This window comes from Lissotriton helveticus, chromosome 9 (assembly GCF_964261635.1).
Source record: "Lissotriton helveticus chromosome 9, aLisHel1.1, whole genome shotgun sequence".
NCBI lineage: Eukaryota > Metazoa > Chordata > Amphibia > Caudata > Salamandridae > Lissotriton > Lissotriton helveticus.
The window spans coordinates 547,833,407-547,849,134 of record NC_136070.1 but is presented as its reverse complement, the minus strand read 5'-3'; the positions used below and the strand labels follow the sequence as shown (position 1 = coordinate 547,849,134).

Here is a 15,728-nt window from a genome sequence, read left to right as displayed (position 1 = left end):
GTGCGCATGGGCATCCTCTCCATCCTCAAATTGTTTTTCGCCATTGTGGCAGAGATGGAGGATGATACAGTAAATGATGACCATGCCTGAGGATAATTCTGAGTGCTACAGCTGCGACAGGCACCGGGGAGGAGGGCGGGCAATATGAATGTCAGCCTACATGCCAAGAACAGATGCATACTGGTAAGTAGCATATTCCGTTCGAGGCATGTGGGCTGCTGAATTCATATCTGTGCATAGAATAAAGAGCAGTTTCCTCCTTAGCGGTGGTTGCCCGTGCCAGCTGCAGCAGTCTGAAAAAGAGTTCTGAGAACAGCATGTCCTACAGCAGCTTGCTGTTTGGAGTGTACATCCACGCAGTAGTGTTTGGTGAATGTATGTATGGTGGTCCATGTGGCTGCTCTACATATATCCTCTAGAGGAATGTTACCTAGGAAAGCCATGGATGCCCCTAACTTGCGTGTGGAATGCGCTCTTGGGGGAACTGTTAATGTGCGTTTTGCCTTATGATAACAGATCTGTATGCACTTAACAATCGATCTGGCTATACCTGATTTGGAAAAGCGGTTGCCTTTGAGCTGTGGAGAGAAGGCAACAAACAGTTGCTTAGTTTTCCTGAAATCCTTTGTCCTGTCTATGTAATACAGGAGAGCTCTTTTAACATCTAGTGTGTGCAGTGCTCGGTCTGCCACTGAATCTGGATTTGGGAAGACGAGGCTGAAATGCCAGAAACCGGTCCCCGGTAGCTTGTCTCCTTTCTGGTGAAGAATTGGCTTGGTAGTTTGGTCTGCCCTGTTCCCATGATGCACTGGGCCAGGGACAGACTAATTTGCATATAGCCAGGTTCTGAGCTGGGATGGGGCAGTGAGCTAAATAATGGTGATGGATCAAGCCCTGATCTTTGGACTGGGTAAGAGTGGTCTGCTTAATTCAGACACTCTGTTCATCACCACCCCCTTTTCTGAATCGTTTGGGAAGAATACTGGCAGTTCTATTGTTTGGTTAATGTGGAACTGGGACACCACCTTAGGCATAATTTTAGGGTTGGTACGCAGCACTACCCTATTAGCATGAATCTGTATGAAAGGCTCCTGAATAGTTAGGGCTTGCAGCTCACTAACTCTTCTTAGCGATGTTATTGCTACTAGAAAGGCCACTTTCCATGTTAGAAACTGTATCTCACAAAAGTGAAGAGGTTCAAAAGGTGGTCCCATTAGTCTGGTGAGAACTATGTTCAGATTCCAGACAGGTGAAGGCGGGTGTCTGGGAGGAATTACTCTTTTGAGTCCTTCCATAAAAGCTTTAATGGCAGGCACTTTGAAAAGGGAAAGGTGCGGTCTGTTTTGAAGATAAGCTGCCATTGCAGCTAAATGTATCCTGATGGAACTATATGCCAGATTGCATCTGTGTAGATGCAACAAATAACATATAATGTTTTGCGCTGATGCATCTAGCGGATTTATGTTATTATTGGAACAATAAATGACAAAACGCTTCCATTTGTAGCACGCCCTGGTTGTAGGTCTTCTAGCCTCCTTGATAATGTTCATACAGTCAGGGGGCAGGTTCAGGTAGCCAAACTCTATGACCCCAGGAGCCATATTGCAAGGCTCAACTGTTGCGGATCTGGATGCTGAATGTCTCCACGGCTCTGAGTGAGGAGACGGGGTGTGAGTCGCAGTCGCTGGTGAGGCACCACAGAAAGTTGTAGGAACGTGGTGTACCATGCCTGCCGTGCCCATGTTGGAGCAACTAGGATGAGAGTCAGTGAGGGCTGCCGCAGTTTGCGCGCTACCAGCGGTATGAGTGGTGCTGGAGGAAAAGCGTACGCAAATCTGTTTGACCAGTTCATCCATATCGCATTGCCCTGAGACTGCGGGTGTGGGAACCTGGCGGCGAAGGTTTGGCATTTTGCGTTTTCTTTTGTGGCGAATAGGTCTATCTCTGGATGACCCCATTGCTGGAAATACGGTTGTAGCACCGAGGGATGTATCTCCTGTTGGACCTGGCCTCGTGGCGTGGTTTCCCCCCAGTTCCTCAGCGCCCCATTAGCGTAGCCCTGCACCCGGAGTCCCCTGGTCATCCTGCTCCCTGTACGCCCAAACCCCGTAATCAACGACCAGCCCCGCATGTCCCGTCCCGCTCCCGGCTCCGAGCGGCCAGGACATACATGCCCCACAAGGCCGGCAGCCATTTTTCCTTCCCAGAAACCCCTGACTCCTGGGGCCTAGCATGACCCCGGCCCCAGCGAAACCTAGACTCCAAGGCGCGCCACTCCCGGCTGGGGGGTAGAGGACTCCCCGAGAGAGATAAGCAAGGGAGTTGCGATGGCACCTCCGGCCTCCCCCGAGAAACTGGTAGTTGTCTCACCTTTGGCCCTCCCCTGTGGGCCAGTTTCGATTGCACCTCTGGCCTCCTCGAGTGCTGGCTCCAGACCTGCTGGGCGTCTGGGAATTCCCGGACGCATCTTCAAAGGATCACAGAGCCAACCGCCGGACCTCTCCAACGGCCAGCCCCCAAGGCCTGAGACCCCTGCCTGCGAGGGTCCGGACATCAAAGGGCCACTGGACTATATCAAGGCCCGTACCACAACTAGCGGGCAATTGTATCCTGGACAAGAAAGCCCTGCTGATCTGATCGCGGCTGACCTTAAGGAGAACTGAACCTTTTGAATCGCTGAGCCCTGCTGACGCTGTCGCGGCTCCTGCTCGAACCCGGAACTGAACCATCTGAGCCCTGCTGTCGCGGCTCGTCCTCTCAAAGACCTCGGAGCCCTGCTGACGCTGTCGCGGCTCGAGCTTGAACTCGAAACCATCGGAGCCCTGCTGACGCTGTCGCGGCTCGCCCTCTCAAAGACCTCGGAGCCCTGCTGACGCTGTCGCGGCTCGAGTTTGAACTTCTCCGGATCGAGCCCTGCTGACCTCGTCGCGGCTCAAGGAGTACTCTGGTCCGGCTGGACCATCGACGCTACCATCACGACCGGAGCCGACTCGACGTGAGTGAAGCAGCTAGTACGACCTTCAACTTCCGTATCCCCCGGCTCGAGGATTGAGAGCTATGCGCAGGGTACGCTTCGTACTGGCCGAAGGGCTAAGACTGTCCCGCTTCCCCCTTCCCGAATTCCTAGAGACTTTACGATCCCTCGATCGCTTGTACATAAAGAGTGCCGATTCTTCTTACTGTTTGATAAAGAACTTAACACTGAATACCTACGGTGTGGTGTCCGTTCATAAGTGTGGTGTGAGCTCAGTGTGTACGATCCTAGACTCGAAGTCCTCCCCGGTGGGGACCTCACGATAAGACTCGGCAATATCTGTGGGAGAGGTGGGTCCTGGGGTGGTCGGGTGAGCACAACCTGGCCCTCTGAGATCCCCCCTTCTAACATCTCCCACTCGTGCATTTGATGGCTGTGCCTGCTGAGCAGGTCTGCTATCTGGTTGTCCTTGCCTGGGAGGTGTTCCGCCATGAGGAACATGTTTCTTTGAATGGCCCACTTCCACATGCTCTGGGCTAGGTGTGACAATTGTGGAGAGTGTGTCCCTCCCTGCTTTTGGATGTAATACATTGCAGTCATGTTGTCCGTCTGGATCAGCACGACTTTGTTGCACAAATGCAATTTTAACGCCTTCATCGCCATGAAGATTGCCATCAGTTCCAGTAGGTTGATGTGCATCTTCTGCTGCTGTGTCGTCCATAGTCCCTGCACTGTATAATGGAGGACATGCGCTCCCCATCCCTGGAGAGATGCGTCCGTCGTCAGCACTATCTGTGGTACAGGCTCTTGGAACGGTCGTACCCTGCAAAGGTTTTGTGGGTTCCACCAATGCAGAGAGTTGTGTGCACGACCGGTCACCAACACTAGGTCCTTTAGATGTCCCTGAGCCTGGTTCCACGGTCATGCCAAGCACTCTTGAAGCGGACGCATGTGTAGCCTCGCGTGAGGGACTATAAAGATGCAGGAGGCCATCATGCCTATCAGCTGCATAAACACTTGCGCTGGGAGTGAGTGTTGGGGTCTGAATTTTTTAATCAACGATTGCGTGCTGATTCTTGCTGAATTTGGCTGTGCTGTTGCTGCCAGGGTGTTGATTTCCGCGCCTAGGTACTGTTGTACATGTGCGGGTTGAAGATGAGATTTTGGGTAATTTAGTGAAAATCCTAGACTGTGTAGGAGGTGAATTGTGCGGGACATGTGGTTGGCACATTGCTGGGCTGACTTCGCTTGGATAAGCCAGTCGTCCAGATAAGGATAGACATGGATGTGTTGTCTCCGAAGGTGTGCGGCTACTGTCGCTAAGCACTTGGTAAACACTCTGGGGGCTGTAGTGACCCCAAAAGGCAGGACCTTGAACTGGTAATGCTGGTTGTTTATGGTGAATCTGAGATATTTCCTGTGACCTGGGTGAATTGGAATGTGGAAATATGCGTCTTTCAGGTCTAGGGTTGCTAGGAAATCCCCCTGACTGAGCAATGGTAGAACTTGCTGCAAAGTGAGCATGTGAAAATGTTCTGACAAGATGTATTGGTTCAAGGGTCTGAGGTCTAAAATGGGCCTGAGAGACCTGTCCTTCTTTGGGATTAAGAAGTACAGTGAGTACACCCCTGTACCCTGTTGTTCTAAAGGCACGAGTTCTATGGCCCCTTTTTGCAGCATGCAGATGACTTCTTGCTGCAATAAGTGCATGTGCTCTGCGGACATAGGACGGTGCCTTGGGGGTATGTTGGGTGGAGTGGAGGTTAGTTCTAGACAATAGCCGTATTGGATAAGCTGTCTCACCCACCTGTCTGTAGTAATGCTTTCCCAGACTGGCAGGAACTGCTGAAGTCTTCCCCCGACCGGTGTTATATGGTCTGGGGGCAGTGACAAGACGTCACTGTTTATTGGTGGCGGAGGATCTGGCATTATTATTTCCTCGTCCTCTGCCTTTGGTGCTGTTCCCACGGTATCCACCCCTATTGCTTTTGTTATAGGTGGTTTGTGTTCCTCCTTTGTTGTATTGGGCTTGCTGTGACGCTTGTCCTCTAGAAGCTCCCCTGTTACCGGAGCGACGAAAGGAACCGCCCCTGAACTGTTGTGACTGCAGAGCTCCCATGGATTTGGCTGTCTCAGTGTCTTTTTAAATTTTTTTTAGGGTCGTGTCTACATCGGGACCAAATAGAAAGTCAGGGTTAACCGGCTGATTGAGTAAAGTTGTTTGGATCTCTGGTTTGAAAGCAGAGATGCGGAGCCAGGCATGCCTTCTGAACATCACACTTGTGTTGATGGCCCTAGCTGCTGTGTCTGCTGCATCTAGCGCACATTTAATGGATGCGTTTGAAATTAGCTTCCCCTCCTGTATTAGCATTACTGCTCCCTCCTTATAAGCGTCAGGCAGGTGTTGTAGTAGCTGCTCTAACGTGTCGTAATGAGCCCTATCATATCTGGCTAATAGGGCCTGTGTATTTGAGATTCTCCAAGTATTTGCCGCTTGAGCTGCTACACGTTTGCCAGAAGCTTCCAAGATTTTGGATTCTTTGTCCAGAGGAGGAGCATCACCACTTGTTTGAGAGTTCGCTCACTTACGAGCATTAGCCACTACCAAGGAGTCCAATGGGAGCTGGCCTTTGATATACGTAGGGTCTACAGGCGCAGGCCTGTATTTCCTTTCAATTCTGGGGTTCAAAACCCTTGCCCTTGTGGTTTCTTTGAAAATGTCACCAGCGTGTTTAAGGACACCCTTAAGCATAGCAATGTTTTTACCGATCTTTCTGAAGTTGAGAAAGTATCAAACAAAAAGTCTTCTTCCACCGGGTCAGCGTGCATTTCTACATCATGGTTCATGGCTGCCCTTTCAATCAATGCGTTATACGCAGCTGTATCTTCAGTAGGCGAGGTTTTGACCGTATAGGACTGAGTGTCAGGCGTGGTGTGTGGCTCACCAGGGTCAACAGGGTCAGTCCAGGGTTGAGACTCCTCTTAATCTGTGTCAATAGGATAATTAAATTCTTCCCCATTGTATCCTTCCCCCACATCCTCAGTGGTATGTGTGGGAGAATAGGTATATTCCTGTCCATAGGACTCTATAGGTTCAAAAAGAGCAGGTGAGGTGGCAGAGTCCCTTTTCTTTTTGAGTGGGATTTTGTATGACTCCATAGGATTTTCTGGAATGATCTTTCGATGAATAGTTTCGACTGATTATAATAGGATGGCGCTTGGAACACAACGTCCTCTTCTATGGGCTGAGTTCTTGAGGCAACCGACAACTTTTTTGTTGTGTCTTGGCTTTTTTGTAGCTGGAACGCCTTAGGGCGCGCAGTCGGGGGCAGTCCGTACTTTATCGGTGGCGTAAGCATTGGAGACGGACTGACCTGCTTTGAGGTTGGCGTCGTCTTCGATCCGACCGACTTCGTTTTATCAGGATGTTGTTTGTGGCCATGCGTTGACTCGAGCTCTTGGTGCGCAGCAGGCACGTTCTTTTACTTCGACTGGATATGCTCTTTCGGGTCGAGTTTGGTTTTCGACTCGAAGGCCTTGACCAGCAGTGGCTTGGAGGCCTGAAGCTTTGGATCGAGAGTCTTCTGAGCCTTGAGTCCTTTGTCGGTGTCGCCATCTTTGGACTTGGACGTCGACGGTGTCAGTGTGACGTGCTTGACTTTAGATACAGGCTTTGGCGCTCCGATCTTCGGGCCGACGCCCCCTTGTGACCCCGAGGGGTCGATGACACTCTTTTATTTGATTGGATCCGAAGTCGTCGATCCGATGACTGTTTTTAACAGTTTCGGTTTCGATTTAGCGTCTGTTGGTTTCGGTTTCGATTTCACCACTGATTGTGGTTGATCGACCGATGGCTCTTTAGAAATATTCTTAGCCGGGCCATGAAGCGGGGCTATAGAATGTGGATGAAGATCTTGGCGAAGGCCTTCCGGCGATGCCTCAACCTGAGCCTTGGAAGGTACAGTGTCTTTACTGGGCCCCCGCGACTGTGGTTGGGCCTTGCTCATCGCTTGAGTCGTCATCGACGGCTCCGATGGCTTGTGCGTCGTCTCCTACCTCGACGATGTCTTCATCATGGACGTAGTCTTCTTCTTCGTCCTCATCATAATTCGAGTTGTGCTCCGACGCGTGATCCGACTGTTGATCAGGATCCTCTTCTTGTACGCCCTCGTCATCTTCAGCCTCGAAGATGTTCTCTGGGTCGGGCGCTGTCTTCCGCGCCGACTGTCTCGTGGCGCGTCGAAGTCGAAGTGTTTTCTTCGACCTGAATCGAGAACAGGCCATGCAGCTGGCCTCGTCGTGGTCGTGGTGAAAGGCATTTATTGCACACCGGGTGCACATCGATGTGAGGGTATTTTGAGTTGCAAACGGGGCATCGTTTGAACGGGCTCCGTTCCATCGTCGATCGTTGATGGGGCCTTTGGTGTCGAAAAAGGCAAGCGGCCTTCGACGTCCGGCTAGAAGAACTGGAACAAGTACGTGGCACCGAACGAAAGACAATACCGACGCCCGAAGGCCTTTTGGCCTTGTAAAAAGTTTTTTATATCGATTCCGAAAGTACATCCGAACCCAATGGCGGAAAAAAACATTCTGAGGATGGAGAGGATGCCCATGTGCACTGTAGTCCAGGGGAGGAGCCACCTATCTCGTGATACTTCGAAGACTCTTCCAGGACAATGTGCAATCATCCGGACCCAACACTAGGCGGCAATCTATGCACAGATATGAATTCAGCAGCCCACATGCCTCGAACACAATGTTACTACGGAGAGTCCCAAGAAACCGTTGGCGTTGAAGGCGCGGAAAAAAGGGAACTAACGTCATCACGCCGACGAGGCCCTATTATGGATCCAGTGACGTCAGCGGGGTTGCGAGCGGAATCTTACCCTCTGTGACGTCGTCCATGACCTCGCTGGCGTGGAGAGCTACAAAAGTTTCCGATTGGCTGCTGGGTGAGGAATCCACTGGCAGATGTATCTATCAGAAAACCTCCTCCTGGTCAGCCTGCCACCCCGCCTCAACCTTGCAACCAGACCCTTTGCTGCCTTTACCCAAGCCACCAAAACAGCAGCCCCCATGCCGCTCTCTTCTCGCTGCTCCCACTCAAGCGCCCTGTCTGCCTCTACCCGCCTCCAACATTAACGCGTCCTTTAAACCCCCCCGCCCGTTCCGTCACCCCAGACCACATTCCTCTTTCTAAGTACTGTGAGTGATTAATCATCGGCCCAGGATCACAAAATGTTGAGCCACACCGAGATCAAAACTTCACCAACCCGAATTTATACCCCGACTCCCCCCCACCACAGGTTTCCGTGGGCACCTAGTCTCCTGCAATCATCCACAGCGCCTTAATCTCGGCTGTGCCATCCCCAGGTGTCTGCACACACCCCGCCTTGCTAACGCCAAACAAACCACACTACACAGCAACCCGCCTGCACCTATGTTAAATGTTAAATGTCGTATACTTGTAAAGCGCACAGCTGCCCCAGCAAAGGGGCGTCCCGGCGCTGTATACCGCTGGGGAACCCATCCTGGCTTTCCCTGTGAGATGGTCCCTCCTGGGCATCTCCAAGGTGAAGACAAGCATCCCTGGCGCTGATGGGGCCGTTAGTAGAGATTAAGCAAGCTATTGCCCAGAGTTGCTGAGTGGGACCCATGATTAGAGTAGGCACCGAGGCGAGAATTATCGAGTCTGCTGACCATGGCCCAAGACCCTGCCGTGTCGGGAATCGAACCCTGGTCCCGGGCCGACCTCTGCTTCCGGGTCTGCCGCCTCTAACCAGTGAGCCACACCACTCCACACCACCACCTATCCTCTGGAACCAACACCACCGTGCCCACACCAATCCCCTCGTATGCCCAACCAAGCTCCACCCGTTGGCAAGCCCCACAACTCCCGTCCCCCACCCCCCAACCCCATCACGCGGTCTTCCCCATACAGATCTACTGTAATCCTGTCCCCCCTCTAAGAAATAAACTCAATAAGCTATTGGTATTATAAATGACAATGCGTTTTTTTTTCTTTCTAAAAACATAAATAAAAGGCATTGTCATTTACAATGTGAGAGTTTAAGCTATTGGCATTGGATCCCACAAAGTAGGTTGGGGGAATTGATGGAGAAACAGAGACAGATAAAATCAGTAATAAGAAAGCCTCTAATAGGAAAGTAAACTCCAAGAGCACGAGTGGGAAGCGGGGGAAGAACCAGAAGACTGTAAGGAAACTACAAGTCCCAGAATCCCCCAACACAGAGAAAGCTGAATCAGCGGCACCCTCTACCTCCGGGATAGAAAGTACCAGGCTTAACCGAAGGGTAAATTGTAGTAAGGCTGTGGCTAGGGGCAGAAAAACTAAGGGTGGCCCTCAAAAGGGACCTAATATCTTAAGCTCTACTAGTGCCTCTGGTAAGATTACCCCCTCATTATGCTCATACTTCAAAGTTCTGCCCCAGGTGTTGGATTTGCTACCTGCCAAAACCCCAGATAATTCCGCTCAATCACCTACATCTCTCCCGAATACACCTACATTTTCGGGCAGTTTCACTGATAAAAGCAATAGTAAAATCTTCACACTAGCCTCAGATATGGCTGAGTTACCGCCTCTCCCAGCAATAAGTGCTGAAGACAATGTTGGGTACGTGCAAGACCCAGCAGGTCAAGAGAAGTTAATCAATCTAGAGGAGGGAGCTGATGAAGGAGCCAAAAGTGAGAAGATAACTAATACCGAGAGCGCTTTGGAAGCCCTTGCAGCCTCAATAGCATCAATGAGAGAAGAAATTAGGAATGATTTCCTGATTTCTAAGGCAAACCAGAACGACATTCGGGCGTCTTGTGAGGTGTTGGAGAGGAAAGTAGATGGACTGAGTGAAAGGACAGAAGTACTTGAGGGTTCCGTAGGGGTGTTGAAGGCAAGCCTGGAAGTAGCCGAATTAAAGATCCAAAATTTCCGGAGGGAAGGAGATGCCATGAAAGAGAGAGTCGAATCGTTGGAAAACTATTCGCGGCGAAACAACCTGCGGCTCCTGAAGATACCAGAGGGGAAGGAAGGGGGAGACCTCAAGACCTTCGTAATTAAAATATTGAAAGACTCCCTTAGTCTCGAGAAATCTGTTGAGGAGCTAGACAAAGACGTACACCGAATTCATCGCGACCCCTTTCGCTTGAATCCTGGTAGAACAAAGCCAAGGAAGATCTTGATCAATTTTCTTACGTACTCTTTGAAAGAGAAAATTTTAAATGACTCATTAAAATCAAAATCGTTAAAGGGCCCTGATTTCTCTTTCGAAGTACGTTCTGACCTCTCCAAACCCACTCTGGATAGACAGTGGGAATTGGGTCAGAGGATGGACAAGTTTAGGTCTGCCGGTGCAACTGTTCAGATGAGGTTCCCCGCATTTTTGCGGGTTATGTACAATAATAGGATGCACAACGTCAGATCCCCTTTGGAGGCCGATGAATTGTTGGAATCCATTAGTAATCATTCTCAGGGTCGAGTTTAGCACTGGAACAATTGGAGTGGGTTGGGCCTTGTTGCGCATACTCTCCATCTATAGATAAGATATATCAGTTGATTGGGTTACCATTTCCCTCTTCACATGTCATCTAACGTTCCGACCTGTAGTGCGACCTGTAACGTGATTTGAGCACGCTAGGGTCGAGTACAGAGGTCGAGTGAATGAAAATGGAGTAAAAACTCTAAAAAAAAAAAATTTAAAATCGAAACACATAAAAGAAACAGAAAAGATGAGAGGGGGAAAAAAGAGTTTAAGGGTGAAAAATGAAGAAAGAGAAAATGGGAAAAAAAAAAATCTAATCATGTGTTTGCTCCAGAGGGGTTCAAGGGGCATTGAGCGGTGCAGGAGGGGATGGTGTTATAAGACGCAAATCCGGCCTCACACCTGGTCGGAGTAAGTATGGGAGGGTTCTTCAAGGGTGGGGAGGAGGGTGTGAGGGGGGGAAGAATAAAAAGCTAAAAAAATCCTCAGGAGTCAGGCCTTCCAAAATTTGTTTTGTGCCCTAGAGGGGTATACTGCCAACTTTGGGAAAGAAGGAAAAAAAAATAATAATAGTCTTTAGGTGGGAGGAAATGGGAATGATGATAGACACCAGACGATGACCTCTGTTCAATTCTTGTCATGGAATGTCAATGGTCTGCGTGTGAGGGGTAGAAGAGAGCGCATTCTACAATACTTACGAGATTCCTCCGCACAGATCATTGTCATCCAGGAATCACATCTTCTAAAAGCTGAGGCCAATACTCTTTTAAAAAGGCAGTGATGGATAGACAAATTTATCAGTACTGATCATAATGCCAATATAAGAGGGATACTCCTAATATGCAAAAAATCAGCGAAGGTTCAGATCCTAGATTATAAGGAAGATCAGAGCGGAAGATGGCTTTTGGTGAATATGTCCATTGACGGTTGGGTGTGCAACTTAGTCGGATACTATGGACCTAATATAGATGATCCGTCCTACTTAGAGATAATTAGGAACCATCTGATGACCTCCCAAGCTCCTATCATTTGGTCCGGGGATTTTAACATCGTATTTAACCCAAAATTAGACAAATCTACCAACTCTAGAGCCTACATGCCTTCCAAATCCAGACAGTCCCTTAAAGGAATAATGACACAGCTGGGTCTTGCAGACCTATGGAGAGAAAAGGCGGGTAACAAATTAGGGGTTTCTTACAGGAACCTCAAATACAAACATAAATTTAGAATAGACTTCGCGATATTTAGTTATTGTCTTAAAAATTCCCTTTCGGGGATAAACTATCTTCCCTCTCACCTATCGGACCATTCAGCTCTTTCGTTTGCTCTCAAACTTGTAGCTCAAACTAAACATCCATCTTGGTCATTCGATCGTACTATCTTATCAGATGAAGAGGAAGTTAGGTTTTTGGTGACCGAAACAACTTCATTTTTGGATATAAATTTAGATTCTACAACACTTGATACGGTTTGAGAGACTCTGAAAGCATTTCTGAGAGGATGCATAACAAACAGAGCCTCCTACCGGCATAGTACATATCGAAGGAAGATCAAGAATCTTGAGCAGGAAATGGAGATGATTGAGCAGAGGCTTGGGGCATCAATTGGATCACCCGACGACCAAAAAAGTCTGGGCGAACTGAAAAATCAATTAGAGAGCATACTACAAGAAAGAGTCTTGAAGAGATGGAAGGCAAGTAAGATCTCCCATTTTGAATTTGGTGAGGCAGCGGGCAAGATTTTGGCATGGAAGGTTAAGGCAGGTCAAACCCATAATTACATCAGAGAAATCAAGGTTGAAGGTGAGAGCGCAGCCAGGATTTCTAATCAGGAGATAGGCACTGCTTTCAGGGAGTTTTTTGAAGGGATATATAGGGAAGATACACCAGATGATCAGCTGGTAAGGGATACATGGTTGGACCAGATCTCCCTACCGTCTTTCTCATCAACACAAAGCGAAGGTATGGAGATGGAAATATCTGAGGCCGAAGTTATGAAAGCTATTAGGCTACTCAAACATGGGAAGGCGGCAGGTCCTGACGGGCTACCAGGTGAACTATACCGCGTCTTGGGGGATGTCATCGCCCCTACTCTGACTGCCCTCTTCAATGGAATTTTACGGAAGGGGCAAGATCCCCCAAGATCTTGGGGCGAGGCGACCATAGTACTGATCCCCAAACCAGGAAAGGACCCAACTTTATGTGGGTCCTATCGCCCGATATCATTATTGAACAGCAATTATAAGATCTTTGCTTCCATTATGTCAGCTAGATTGGGTTCAGTAATAGGGGAAATCGTACATCAGGATCAGAGGGGATTTATCAAAGGGCGACAGCTATCTGACTTGACGTACGAATTGGTGGGGGCAATAGATATCACTTCGACCTTTTCACTTCCATTGGCTACACTTTTACAAGTGAACAGGGAAGCCATTTTGGGAACATGTGCTGGACACTGGTATTCACGAGTTCCCCAGCTACATGAGGCTTCACAGAAACTAGAGATTTTTGGCATCAAACATCTCGTATTAATAAACCCACACTGATTCCAGTGATGGACTTATAAATACATGCACCCAGCGGGAACCTTAGAGGTGCCCTCTGAAAACCTACAGACTACTAGTGTGCTGGCTGACTGGTGTAGACCAGCCTGCCACCGTAGACAAGTTTCTGACCCCATGCAGGTGAGAGCCCGCGCTCTCTGAGGTCTGAAACAATGCCTGCCCCGGCTGGAAGTTTTAACAACTCCTACATGCAGGATGGCTAAAGTGATCAGCATATAAAGGCAGGAGGCTTCAAATGTCTCTGTCGCCTTTGATACGCGACCCAAGGCTTCCGCAGACAGAGCAAATGCCACTCCCTGACCAGGCCTATTTGGCACCAGGAGGGAAAATTAGCTAGTCAGGAGGCACGTTCCCTTCACAGACTAGTTTCACCCCTAAGGTGGGCTACCTGATGTGAACACAACTTTTAGAATTCCACCATCATTGTTTTGGCAGAAGAAGGCGCTCTGGGTCAGGGTTATGTACACTTCACACAGGAAGTAGTCATATAGAGGGTGTAGACACACTAAAGGTAAGTAGCCCATTGGCTACTACCTGTCACATCCCTAAACTCTCCTAAATTGAGTATTTAGATGGCACCTCTGACATAAGGAACCTATGTTTAATGGATCTAGAAGAATAGGACAAATAAGAATAGCGAGAACCGAGGATTGCTGTGGACGTTTTGAAGCCAAACCCTGCCTGCCTGCACAAGTCTCAACAATTGTGACCAGAGAATGATCCTGCAGCTCAACTGCTTTCAAGAGTCCCCGAGAGACGGCGAGCCCTGTAGAGGAGCTACTCCCCTGCAGTCCGCAGTCACCAAAGATGCAACATCCAGTTCACCAAGTTGGTTTCAATTCAACTTACAAGAATAAGCATTTTTTTTAAATTTCAATTACCACAATCCGTGCTCAGGCAGTACGTAAGAACACAAATCAGGAAATCAATCAGTACTTGGTCCATGCTCCAGGAAAGAAAAAAAGCACAGAGACAAAGAGAAGAAGACGGGCGCTAACATGTGCTCACCATTGGAAAGGAAGAAAGGAATATGTTACTTATCAGTATGCATCTGTTCTTGGCATGTAGGGCTGCTGACATTCATATCTGTGCATAGAATGTCAGCAGCCCTACGTGCCAAGAACAGATGCATACTGGTAAGTAGCATATTCCATTCGAGGCATGTGGGCTGCTGAATTCATATCTGTGCATAGACTGTATAGCAGTATCTCCTTTAGCGGTGGTTACCTGTGTCAGCTGCAGCAGTTTGAAAAAGTTTTTAAGACAGCTTGGCCTACAGCAGCTTGCTGTTTTGCTTGCACATCTACACAATAGTGTTTTGTGAAAGTGTGTATGGTGGTCCATGTGGCTGCCTTACACATGTCTTCAAGAGGAATATTCCCTAGGAAAGCCATGGATGCCCCCATTTTTCTTGTAGAGTGTGCTCTTGGGGGGACGGTTAAAGTGTGTTTAGCTTTTTGATAGCATATTTGAATGCATTTAACTATCCATCTGGCTATTCCTGACTTTGATATTGGATGTCCTTTATGTTGTGGTGAAAAAGCAACAAATAATTGCTTTGTCTTTCTAAATTATTTAGTTCTGTCCAAATAGTAAAGGAGAGCTCTCTTTATATCTAGTGTGTGTAGGGCTCTCTCGGCTACGGACTGTGGATTTTGAAAGAACACTGGCAGTTCTATAGATTGATTAATATGAAAATTTTAATACGACTTTTGGCATAAACTTATGGTTTGTTCTAAGAACTACCCTGTTAGCATGTACTTGCATGAAAGGTTCTTGAATTGTTAGTGCTTGTAATTTGCTAACTCACCTGAGTGAGGTAGTGGCAATTAAGAAAGCCACCTTCCACGTTAAGAATTGCAGTTCGCATGAGTGTAGAGGTTCGAAAGGAGGTCCCATAAGTCTGGTACGTACTATATTTAGATTCCAGACTGGGGAAGGAGGGTGTCTTGGAGGGATCACCCTTTAAGACCCTCCATAAAAGCCTTGATTGCTGGTAATCTACGTGCCAAGAACAGATGCATACTGGTAAGTAGCATATTCCGTCCGAGGCATGTGGGCTGCTGAATTCATATCTGTGCATAGACTGTATAGCAGTATCTCCTTTAGCGGTGGTTACCTGTGTCAGCTGCAGCAGTTTGAAAAAGTTTTTAAGACAGCTTGGCCTACAGCAGCTTGCTGTTTTGCTTGCACATCTACACAATAGTGTTTTGTGAAAGTGTGTATGGTGGTCCATGTGGCTGCCTTACACATGTCTTCAAGAGGAATATTCCCTAGGAAAGCCATGGATGCCCCCATTTTTCTTGTAGAGTGTGCTCTTTGGGGGACGGTTAAAGTGCGTTTAGCTTTTTGATAGCATATTTGAATGCATTTAACTATCCATCTGGCTATTCCTGACTTTGATATTGGATGTCCTTTATGTTGTGGTGAAAAAGCAACAAATAATTGCTTTGTCTTTCTAAATGATTTAGTTCTGTCCACATAGTAAAGGAGAGCTCTCTTTACATCTAGTGTGTGTAGGGCTCTCTCGGCTACTGACTGTGGATTTTGAAAGAACACTGGCAGTTATATAGATTGATTAATATGAAAATTTGATACGACTTTTGGCATAAACTTATGGTTTGTTCTAAGAACTACCCTGTTAGCATGTACTTGCATGAAAGGTTCTTGAATTGTTAGTGCTTGTAATTTGCTA

The 15,728-nt window shown here is 48.2% G+C and overlaps 1 protein-coding gene across 9 annotated transcripts in view; it reads right to left on the bottom strand.

Moving 5' to 3' along the window:
* The window catches only part of DPF2 (double PHD fingers 2), a 411,270-nt gene that overhangs the window by 226,803 nt on the left and 168,739 nt on the right, over nt 1-15,728 (bottom strand). The gene's annotated exons all lie outside the window — the stretch shown is intronic.